Genomic DNA, 10,683 nt, shown 5'->3' with positions numbered 1-10,683 from the left:
CTTTTCCAGCCCTCGCTTTAAAGCGACGTTTAGGAACGTTAATGGCAGGGAGAGGGACACCTCGGCAAGGAAAGCACGGCTCAGCAGCCGCATCCCGGCACCCGGCGCAGCCCCACTTGGCACCGGAGGCATTTGGAGGTTGGGGGAATGGACTTGCAGGAAACCATCCAACCCTTTCCAGGCCAGACCACAGGGATGTACTCACCCATGCCAAGCATGCTGTCCCCAGTGAGGGTCACGCAATCAGGCTCGTATTAATCACCCTGTGATGAGCCCCGTCCCCCCAGCCAGGCTGCTCCGGCTCCCCCCGTGCCCCTCACCGTCTGCGGCTCACTGGAGGACCACGTGCTTCCCAGCCCTTCCATTGCATAAGGAGCCCGTTGCTACAACAGAAATTGCAAAAACCATGGAAACTGCTTGTCTCAGCCAAACCCAAACTTAACTGTATACACAGCATAAAATTTAGTTGCTTTAAACTTGCATTTTTTGGCTCAACTCTCCCAGCCACATCCTGAGCCCGAATGGATTGAATTACCGAGCACAAAATAAATTCCATCTGAGCAGGCTGCAGCCGTTGTCTCCCTGAACAAAGACCGAGGTGTTTGCTTTCCTCCTTTTTTTTTTTTTTTTGGTCTTCTGGAAGAAAGTGAGCTAATTTTGTCCGCGTGGAGAAAGAGAGGCCAGGGGAGAACCGTGTTAGCTGTGATTCCCTGACATCAGCCATCTTCCCTGCAGCTCCACGCCAGGGACCGAAGGCGAGCAGAGCCAGAGCAGAGCTGGAGCAGAGACCACCAAGCCATCCCCTCTGGATCGGCCCCGTGATGCTGTTGCTTCCAGCGTCCTCCTGGCAGATGTCACCTGATGTGGCAGTGCCACCTCTCCCTTTGCCCCCGGACCCCCTCTCCTCCTTTGGAGCAGGGACCATGCCCTAGGTGCTGCACAAAGAGAGAGGGAAGGAGGACTCCAAGTCTTTGGGAGGGCGGGTAGCAGGGGACAGGGCTGCCTGTGGCCTCTCTTTTATCCCTAAATTGGGCAGGAGGAGGAAAGAGGAGGGAGAGGTAAGTAAGAAGTGGTGGTAGAAGAGCTGGAGGGGAGCTGCAAACACCCACTGAGCACCAGCATCCCGTGCCAGCTGCAGGGGTGTCTCTGAGCCCTCCACCCAGCCATGGGGCACAAACCCTGGACACACAGCGGGGGGAAATGCCCCAGCACTGCTCGAGCCCGGCGGGTGTCGTGGTGGGGCTGGAGGGGTTTGCCTGGGCAGGCAGCACACCACCATGAGTCCAGGAGACCACCATGGTCTAGGTGAGCTGGGAGGGTCCACGTGTGCATACAAGGCATCTCACGCTCCAGGTGCATCCTGCTGATTCCCAGACAAACCCAAACCGAGGGGGGTTCAGCAGCCAGACCCCCACCACCGTACCCCGCTCTCACTGGCACGGCGTGAACTCAGAGAAAGAAGCCAGAGAGACACCCCCATGGCCCCTCACCACTGCCTCCAGCCCATGGCTGCCACAGAGGGTGTCTGCGTACATGCGTGGGAAGCGGCTCAGCCGGCTCTGCCTGTCCCTGCCCTCCCGCTGCTGCACCTCGCCTCTCCTGGCAGCCGCTCCACCCCGGAGCTGGCGCTCCTGGGGCCCACGGTGCTGGATGGGCTTTAGTCCTCTGGCTTGCACATGCCTGCAGACCTGCTCCATGCTCTCCTCCATGGAGGACATCTCCCCGTGGTCTCGTCCCAAAGGGCCGCAAGAGCCCCTGGTCCTTGCTCGTATAAGCCCACCAGGAGGGCTGACCTCAAAGCCATCCTTAACGAGAGGGTCCCCCAGAACATGGTCTAGATATCCCCCAGCTCTCAGCTCACAGTCCAGCTACATGCTGACCAACCCTGCAGAAGTGCTGTGGGAAAGGTGTTTCTGAAAAGTTTTCCTTGATGAATCATAATTAGCTCAGAGCAGCCAAATTTGCTCAGTTTGCCCAATTAATTCTCCACTGGTGGCTCATGGCACCCTCAGAGAGGCAGGTCAAGGTGAAGGCTGCAGCTGGGAGGGAAAGCTGGGGCATGCACCCTGCTCCAGCCTGTATGACAGTTCCTCAAGGATATATTGGCTTATTTATTGACTTTACTATTGCAGTCCTTTTTGGAGAAAACAAAAAACCAGGATGGGGTTACCACTGACACTCTCACTATGGGGCTTGTGCATTGCATCGGTGCAGAACCCAGCTAAGCGCTGGGGCTGTGGTGGCCATGGTTTGCTGTCACCCCACAGCTGCCACCACTGCAGAGGGCTGTCACCAACTCCTGTGCCAGTCCCTTCTCACCACCTCCCCAGTGAGCTGGAAATAATGGGATGGCAGTTGAGGACACAGGGATGGTCTTCTGTGATCCATCCCATCCTATTTTGCTCACTGGGAGGGCAAGCATCTCCTAAAAGATAGTCTTACCCAAAAGTGATGGATGCCCTGGAACAGACACAGCCCTTGTTCTTGTGATGTCCCTCTTCAGCTGGGCTGAACCATCCAAACTCTCTTGCACATCAAGGTGTAACGTCCCTGGTGCTGGCACTGAGCCACTCAGGGTGGATTCTTCCTCACACCTTCTCAGACTTCACATTTAACAATGATTTAATAATAATTTAATAATGGTTCACATAAAATCCATGGAGCTGTGGAGCAATAATTGCCCAGTTCCTTTATCGAAAACCACATCTGGCCGGGAAAGCGTGGCACGGCTGCGGCTTTGATCTCAGCTCCTCGTGACTCCCACGCACCAACGCTCGCTGCATCACCTGCGCCAAGGCTGGGTCACGCTTCCCCGTCACGCCGTGGAGTACCTGCGATCCACTCTCAGGGAGGTACCGCCTTTTCCCAAGTCATTGTAGTGGAGTGACATCACCACTTCCACAAAATGATGGTGCCGCAGTGATTTCCTGCGGCCAGGCTGCTCTAGCCCCTCCACGATGAGCAGGTATGGCTGAAGATGATCTCTACAAGGGGAAAAAAATAAAATAAAACAAAATCACGCAAGGTTCCCTCCTCTCCTCCTCCTGAACCATTGAGTTTGCTTCTCAAGACGAGCAGTCACTCAGAAAGTGGAAACCTGTCTTTCGAACATCAGCAGAGCTGTTATTACAGTAAATGACTTTTTAAACAAGGATGAGAAAAACAAACAAAACCAAGCCCCAGCTCTCCACCCTGTAATGGAAAGAAGGAAAACAGCCACTTGCTGTGGCCCATGGCCACCATCCCAGGCCCCCCTCGAGCCCACATGCAGCGCTGCTGGGGTGTAGCATGCCACCAAGTAACTCGAGCTCTCCCAGAAGCCTCACTGCCATGGGACTCCATCCCAAAAACCACCGGTGCCAGGAACAGGGCTGTGCTTGCCCCATGCACAGTGGCCTGCGGGGCTGGCACGGGGCGAGCAGGCGGCTTGGGGCAAGCTCTGGTTCAGAGGCAGGATGGGTCCATCCTCCCTGGGAGCAGGAGGAGGAAGAGGGACCTTCTCGGCAGAGAAGGTTTCCAAAGATCAAGACAATCAAATCATCACTGCCGTCCCAATCTGAGCCAAATCTGACAGCTGGCTTGGGCTAAAATGGGAAGGTTCATCTTCACCTTCCCCAAGAGCATCCCACCCATTAGGAAACAGGCAGTCACCTATGGGGGGAGATGGCCTGAGGTCTTCACTGGCCCCACGACCCCAGGACAGAGGAGTTGTCCTCAGTGCACGGCTTTTCTCCGGTCACAGCAGCTGATGCAGCATGAGATCGGGATGCACCACGGGTGTCCAGGAGCTAGGAAGCGGTGGGAGCCTACAGAGAAATCTTCTGCCAGACCCACAAGGAGGGAGTGAGGGAGAAGCAGGGCTGCAGACACGTTGTTTGCAGACAAAAAACATACAGGATCCGGCCTGACCCCTCATTACACACGTCTGAGGAGCGATGTGCATATTAAAATAATCCCTTCAAAGAGACTGGTGAGGAGAGCGCACTGAAGTATTGATGAGCCAAGCTGGCACAGGGATTGATCTCGATGCGTTTGTGAATTTTATTAATAAGTTTAGAGAGGGCACACAGCACCCTGGCACCACCACACACAGGCACATCCACCCCACCGGCTGCCCCACGCTGAGCTGCAAGAGCTCTCCATCCAAGGCCGAGCCAGAGGTCCCCTCGTCTGACCCCAGGCTGGTACAGCTCTTGGCCCACCAGTCTGGCTCTGCCTCTCTAAGGCCTGGAGACTTGTCTTACACTCTTAGGGCTTTGCAAACAGAGGCACAAACAAGAAACAAGGGCAGGATTTGATGCTGCAGATAAATACCAATTAAAATAAAAGAAATTTAAAAAACAAAAAAAAAACCAACAGGCATGAAGCAGACCCTTGAATGAGATTTCAGCTCTGCCTCCTCTGGGCTTTTTCAGGCGACAGCATGAGAACCCCCCATGTCCCCATCTTCACATCTCCTCTCCCCCCCAGCCCAGGTCAACCTTTGCTCCTGCAGAGCATCTCAGCACCCACAAGGGGCTCTTGCCGTTCCTGACCCGAAGCGGTCGGAGCAGTTCTGCTCTGTTCTCCTCCGTGATCCTCGCCCTGATACGGGTTGGAGGATTTTTGGGACTCTGCTGTGAAACTTGCTGCATCTTGTTTCCAGACTGGCTTGGCTCTGCTTTCCTCCCTGGGCTTTACAGGTAAATCAGATGGCTTAAAATGACCCCCAGCCCTTGCAGATAAGCGCCCAGCCCCGCACCTCCCGGGCAGGAGTTTGAAACATCTGAGTTGCTCCTGGAGAAGGGGTGGACCGGATGTGGAGTCTGCTTTCACCTGCATCCTCCTCCTCCTCGCCCCCAGGTCTGTGCAGCCTGCCTGGCTGATGGTCCATGTCAAAACCCCTCTGACCTGCAAGGAAGCCGCTTTCCCCATCCCCTTTGCATTCCTGCGCATATTCTGCTAAATAGCTGAAGCCTTGGAGAGGAGATGTGGCACGTCAGAAGAGCTGTGGGTCCCCCGGTGAGGTCTGTGGGCTCAGGACACCAGACCTCCCCAAGACCACACACGAGACCTGACCCAGCACCAGCAGAGATGTGCCTCACCCTGTTGACTGCAGCAAGTGCCAGCTCTCTGCACCAACAAATATTACTGAAGTCACTGCAAACTTCATCATGTGTAAAGAATTTATCCTCGCAAAACCCCAGGAGGATAAAAACCATCCTTCTGTGCCCTTTTTACTGGCAGAGAGAGAATGGCTGAATGAATCCCCCAGGAGTGTGCAGCGGGATCTCCCCTCCTCGTGCTCCTGTCCTAACCATCAACTCCTCTTCCTCAAAGCAAAGACTGCCCAGGCCCATGAGGTCCCACAAGACCTCCCTGTCCAACACATCTGGGAGTAACAAGGAGGCAAAGAGAACAGGAGGAAGGAAAAAATATCAGTTATTTGAGGCTTTGGGCAGCCTGGGCTAGTGGAGGCTGTCCCTGCCCATGGCAGGGGGTTGGGACTGGATGGGCTTTGAGGTCCCTTCCAACGCAAACCATTCTATGATTTTCAGGATCACTTCAAAGATTGGATTTTCCTTTTCTCTCCCTCTTTTTTTCCAAAGGCACATCTCTATCTCACTTGGTTCCTCTGGAGCTCAGCTCTGCCAGCAGAGCTGTACCCGGTCCCCATGCAGAGGCACCTGCACCTCCACTGCAGGGGACACCACGTCCTCCCCCAGCCCAGGAGCCCCCCAGCTCCTCCCAGCCCTGCAGCCTTCCCAGTTAGCAGAGCTGTCGGTCCCCGTTCAGCTCTTTACTCAACCTCTGACCCCCGCACTTGTAAATCCTGGAAATGCATACGGTGAGCAACCAGAGCGGTGTCATCTGGGGCCGCTCTGACTCACTGTTGATGGACCCAGACCAGGGGGAACAGCCTGAAAACACCGGGAATCAGTGATTTACTGCCCAGCTCTCCGGCTGCTGCTGCCCACCAGCCCCAAGGTGACACTGCCTACGGAGGAAGAAGATTTATAGGGCCAAAGCTCTTTCTTCTCACACCTCCGCTCTCCTGAAGGTGACTCTGAGCTTGCCGAGCCACGCTGGCATGATGGTCAGCCCCCAGTGAGCTGGAGAGCATCCCGAAAGAGCATCCCCCACGCACGGTGCACATCACTCTCAAACTGGGAATAGAGGGGTACTGTGTCCCAGGCTGCGTGGGAAGCACGGCCCCTCCTCCTCTTCCTCCTCATTTATCCATCGTTTCCAAGACAATTTCCCTGGGGCTGGTAGCAGTCCCTTCTAGCTAATTATCCTCAGACTTTGAAAATTGCCCAAAAAGCCTGACAACACCAGGCTCGTGGGTGGGGAGCCTGCAGTGGCTGCCCTGGCTGCAGCAGATTGAACATTGCCCCGCCAGGCCATGCCTCCTGCTCCGGAGACCCTGCTTGGCACTGCATTTTTAAGCATAATGCTGTCTTAATTGCATCCAGCTTCGGAGGGAGATGGCAGCGCATCACGCATAGCTCAAATCACGGCCATGGTCTGTGACCCTAAAAGCAGGATGTTACGTTTACCAGACACGTTCTCCGTTCTCCTCTCCCCATGCCATGACTCTCCTCCTGGGTCGTATTTGAGTCCCACGTCCCTGAGGCCATGAATTATACAATGACGCACAAGCCAGGATCAGGGACTCGGAGGGAGATTTGCAATTCATAGCAGCCCCAAGACTGAATGAGACATCTCAGACCGGCAAATGGGAGAGGACAAAACCTGAGATCAGCCCCAAGAACAAAAACACCCTTGGGTGCTCAACCAATTGGATGCAAAGCGGCGAGCACTCCATCAGAGCCTCAGCCAGCCATGGGGCCCTGGCCATTGCCACGGGGCACCCCATTCATCCCCATGTGGGATGCAGGTGCCCCATGGGATGCTGCAACTCTGGAGGGGATGCATAAGGGTGGAATGCATGAGGGCAAGGTACCTTCTTCTGAGGGCAGGCTCCAGCCCTGTTGAGCAATCCCATGGGATGCTGGAGCATTTGGGCAGATTTGGGGGTCAAAGACAGCAGCACTTGCAAGCTGGGAAACCTTCTGGATAAAACAAGGCTCCAGAAGCTCTATCTGATGGTGTTTTCTTGGGTTTATGGATGAAGAGATGGCTCAGACACCGTCTGTAGGTACCCAGATGGCAAAGGATTCCTGTCAGGCGCTTCCTCCTCAGCCTTGAAGAAAATTAGTGCGCAGCAAGAGCTAGGAGAGAGCAGATGACACAGGACAAATTAACTTGGGAGATAAAGTGCAAGAGGCAAGTCTAATGAGGTGAGGAGGAGGTTAGAAGTATTGATTAGCACAAGTGTGAGGGAAATGACAAATAGACCCAGCAGTGAGATCGGAGGCAGGTTTTCATGCAAACACTGGCAGCGATTGCCACAGCTTATGCTCCCCAGAGCCATACAAGCAGCAAAAAGCTGGTCCTGTGCAGAAACCACAAATGGGAAAGAAGAGACAACAAAGGAGACTCCAAAACCCAGAATTTGTGAGGCTTTTGGGTGGGGATTTTTGTAAAGTAGATGAAGAAAAAAAAAAATAAATCACAGTAGAGAAGCCTACTCCCATCAACACTTTTTTGCACTACTATAGCACCGCATAGTACCACGGCACAGCCCCGGGATGCAGAGTGGCTCTCAGAGGTACAGGTGTCACCCTCTGTTTGGGCAGCCATGGAGCTCAGCAGAGCACAGCTCTGAAGTCACCCGGGTGACCTGGAAAAGCAGCTGAACGTTGGTCCTGGGGAGCTTCAGAGGAGGCAACAGATGCTGAACCTTCCTGTGTGATAAATATTGCAGGAGAGCCTTGATTTTCCTTTGCAGATGCCTCTCCACAACTTGGGAGAGGAGGTGCGGAGTGAAATAGCACACGTGTGGTTTGGAAATGGCCAAGGCACAAAGGTGTGCAGACAGGAGAGATTGTAAAGACCAAGACTAGCACACAGCAGAGACCAGCGAGGGGGTATCATCAGAGGTGTGGAGAAGCGATTTGGCATTTCTCACAAGGCAAGAACTAAGAGAAATTATTAGGCATCTGGTTTAAAACTGACCAATGGGCAGACCCATCACTAAATTGTGAAATTTGCTGGGCAGGATGCTGTGGAGAGCAAAAATATTCATAAATTCAAAAAAGGAAAAGGCAAGTTCACAAAAGATAGCTCTACCTGTAGGCTTTAAGCGTGAGGTTCCTGGTGCAGCTCCTGCAGTCCACCACAGACCTCATCGATGTGCTGAACGTGAGGGTCTCATAGGTGTTTGCCGCACCCCTTATTGCCAGAGAGAGGATGCTCACACATAGGGGCTTTTTATCAGATGCAGGACATGGTTGGCCTTGCGCAAAAAGCCTGCTCTGTTGGTGATGGTGTTCCAAGGAAGACAGAGATTTGGGAATGAGGTTGGAATATGCTGATTTGCAGCTATCGCGAGAAGAAAGGGAGAACAGCAGCTGTCTCGTCCCAGCAGCAAAGCAGTGCCCGTTAGCTCCCACAACAGACTCTTGCTTTGGCCAGCCTAAGATGGCCTTGAGCAGCGTCATCTGAAGGAAAACACCCAGATGACCTTGTTACAGCAGCAGACTAGACCTTTCTTGCCAGCAAGATCTGTTCTCGACTGTCCTCCCAAGCTCCTGGTACCTGCTCAGAAGGGCTGGGAAACATTTTGGGTAGCCTGGTCTCCTGCCAACCTTTCTGAGGAACGAGATCACCAGTCCAGGTCTGCGCTGAAGATGCTCATCCCTGTGCAAACACAGAAAAGATACCCGAGCGATTTCAGCAGGAGGCACATTCATGCCAAATGCTTAGAAAAAGCCCTAGAAATCAGGGCATATTGATGTTTTGGCTGACACCGCCAGCCAGGGAAAAGCTTTCCAGTGAAGGACTGTCGGCAGCGGAGCCAAGTCTCGACACAGGAGGAGGGCTGAAAGCTGCCCGGCTGCCCGCTCTGCCAACCTGCTGCCCAGGTTTTCAGGCCAGGAGGGATTTTTCTCTCCGTTGGAGGCAAGCCATCGTGATCTTGCATTGATAAATGGGGTTTGATCCAATGCCCACGCACAAAGATAACGTGTTGGCAAAAGCCAGATTCAATGACTGCGCAGCGCTCGTTCCAACAGTGCATCAACTGTTGTCAAATCTGGGGGAGAGGAAATTAAGGTCCAACGCTGACAATCATTGCTTGGTGAAATTTATGAGGCTTGTTAACGCTACACACTGTGAGAAGGTCTCTTTTTGGAGAAGGTGATGAAGCAAAGCCTTACGGGACGAGACACAGAGGCTGACAAGCTCAGTTGGTTCAACAGTTTCTTTCCAAAACAAGGAAATCTCCAAATGTGATCACTTTGCTTCAATAAATAAAAAAAAAAAAAGCAATTTGGCACTAGTCTGTTTTAAATGTACGTGTTAGTGTTGATGGTGTTAATAACAAACGTAATTATTTAAAAGCTGCTAGGTATATCAGGGCAGTGAAAACTGCAGATGTCAGCAACCCTTGAGTATTCTTCTTTTACACCTGCCATTAAATCAGTTTAAAGTTCCCACCTCAATGCATCAGAACTAATTAAGTTTTAGGCAGAAATTACTGGAAGAGGACCTTTGTTTTGTGTTGCACAGGTCCGGCTAAAGGATTGTCCCATCTCCAGTGCCCATAGCAGGAGGGTGATGCAGAGCACAGGCAGGGACCAGGTTACCTGGATGATTCTGCATCACTCCGTGGCCACTTTTGCCCTGAAAGGTCTGAAGATGCTCCTGTCCCACAAACAGGAACACTGAGTATCTCTTATCCACAGCAGGAATGGAATAAACTATTTCAGTTGGAAGGGACCTACAACGATCATCTAGTCCAACTGCCTGACCGCGTCAGGGCTGACCAAAAGTTGAGGCAAATTACTGAGAACATTGTCCAAACGCCTCTTAAACACTGACAGGCTTGGGACACCAGCCACCTCTCTAGAAAGCCTGTTCTCCCCGCACACACACCGCTACAGCAGAAGCGTAGTCATTCCTGCCCAGAAAAAAGTCCATTCCTGGTGCTCTTCAGACCCATGCCATGTGCTTTGGAGTTTTTCTTGGGTTTTGTTTCGCCTGTTGTTTTTTGGGGGGTTTTTTGGTGTTTTTTTTTAAAAAAACAACCCAGTTTGGAAAGTCTCAGGAAATAAAAACAAGAAATTGCTGACAAGTGTCCCACTGTAATTGAGTGAGAACACAGAGCTCAGCTCTATGGATTCCCAGAAATACAGTCCAGATGTGGCTGTCCACGGTGGCGTAACCAAGCCACAACCCCCGAAATGACTATCCCTGCGACTGGGAAACTTCCCCAACGCCCCTTCCAGCCACGCACAGCGACAGACGATGCCCCAAACACCACCCAACCAAAGACTTGGGAAAACACAGCGTTGGCAGCAGAGCCTGGACTGGAGGGTCCCTACCAGTCCCTAATGCACAACGGCAAGATGCAGCAAGCAATTATCCCGGCTGTCCGGAGCCCGGGCGCTGGCACAGAGAGCAAAGGCTGCCCAGGCAGAGGAGTGCACAGGGCTGTTTGATTACCCTGGGAGAAAAGCCAGCAGAAAACACTGCCTGCAGAAGCGAGAAGTATGTTTTGGTTATGACTCCCAGCATGAAGCCTGTTAGATCTGAGTTCTCTTTCCAGCTCTGTCACAGGTGCCTTGCAAAACTTTG

The 10,683-nt window shown here is 53.0% G+C and overlaps 1 long non-coding RNA gene across 1 annotated transcript; it reads right to left on the bottom strand.

Annotated features, from left to right (window-relative positions):
• Window positions 1-296: 296 nt before the first annotated feature.
• On the bottom strand, window positions 297-7,475 carry LOC142601963 (uncharacterized). The gene is made up of 3 exons (XR_012835520.1): window positions 6,947-7,475; window positions 2,443-2,984; window positions 297-383 (listed from the first exon to the last, which is right to left on the bottom strand). It is a non-coding gene; the product is annotated as an uncharacterized LOC142601963 (long non-coding RNA).
• Between the last annotated feature and the right edge of the window lie 3,208 nt (window positions 7,476-10,683).

The sequence above is a fragment of the Balearica regulorum genome, chromosome 5, assembly GCF_011004875.1.
Source record: "Balearica regulorum gibbericeps isolate bBalReg1 chromosome 5, bBalReg1.pri, whole genome shotgun sequence".
Taxonomy (NCBI): domain Eukaryota; kingdom Metazoa; phylum Chordata; class Aves; order Gruiformes; family Gruidae; genus Balearica; species Balearica regulorum.
The sequence above is the reverse complement of the archived record's forward strand: the minus strand, read 5'-3'. Positions and strand labels throughout refer to the sequence as shown.